At 53.6% G+C, this 957-nt stretch overlaps 1 protein-coding gene and 1 long non-coding RNA gene across 9 annotated transcripts in view; one reads left to right on the forward strand and one right to left on the reverse strand.

The window, feature by feature from the left end:
- Window positions 1-957, forward strand: part of CUNH3orf67 (chromosome unknown C3orf67 homolog) — a 120297-nt gene that overhangs the window by 71819 nt on the left and 47521 nt on the right. The window lies entirely within an intron of this gene.
- The window catches only part of LOC112549583, a 231558-nt gene that overhangs the window by 58652 nt on the left and 171949 nt on the right, over window positions 1-957 (reverse strand). The gene's annotated exons all lie outside the window — the stretch shown is intronic.

The raw sequence follows: 957 nt of genomic DNA on the forward strand, positions 1-957 counted from the left end.
GCCCGATAGAGGGGAAGTATCGCCTCCTTGGACCTATTTGTCATGCATCTGCTGATGCACGATAAAGTGCCATTGGCTTTTTTGATGGCTTCGTCACACTGCCGATTCGTGTTCATCTTGGAGTCCACTAGGACTCCCAGATCCCTTTCCACTTCCGTGCCACCCAGCAGGTCATTTCCTAGGCTGTAGGTGTGCTGGACATTTTTCCTCCCTAGGTGCAGCACTTTGCACTTCTCCTTGTTGAACTGCATTCTGTTGTTTTCTGCCCACTTGTCCAACCTGTCCAGGTCTGCTTGCAGCTGTTCCCTGCCCTCCGGCGTGTCCACTTCTCCCCATAGCTTTGTGTCATCTGCAAACTTGGACAGAGTACATTTCACTCCCTCGTCCAAGTCGCTGATGAAGACATTAAAGAGTATCGGTCCAAGGACCGAGCCCTGCGAGACCCCACTGCCCACACCCTTCCAGGTCAAAGCCGACCCATCCACCACGACTCTCTGGGTGCGACCCTCCAGCCAATTCGCCACCCACCGGACTGTGTAGTCATCCAAGTCACCGCCTCTTAACTTGTTCACCAGTATGGGGTGGGATACCGTATCGAAGGCCTTCCTGAAGTCTGAGTATACGACATCCACCCCTCCTCCTGTGTCCAGGCGTTTCGTAACCTGGTCATAAAAAGAGACTAGATTAGTCAGGCATGATCTGCCTGCTACGAACCCGTGCTGGTTTCCCCTCAGCATAATTTGTCCTGCCGGGCTCTTGCATATGTGAGCCTTGATAATTTTTTCAAAGACTTTGCCTAGGATGGAGGTGAGACTGACTGGCCTATAGTTGCCCAGGTCCTCCTTCCTCCCGTTCTTGAAAATGGGGACCACATTGGCCCTTTTCCAGTCCTCCGGGACTTGGCCCGTGCGCCACGAGCATTCAGATATTCCCGCCAGTGGCTGGGGCACGGCGTCA

This window comes from Alligator sinensis, unplaced genomic scaffold (assembly GCF_000455745.1).
Source record: "Alligator sinensis unplaced genomic scaffold, ASM45574v1 scaffold469_1, whole genome shotgun sequence".
NCBI lineage: Eukaryota > Metazoa > Chordata > Crocodylia > Alligatoridae > Alligator > Alligator sinensis.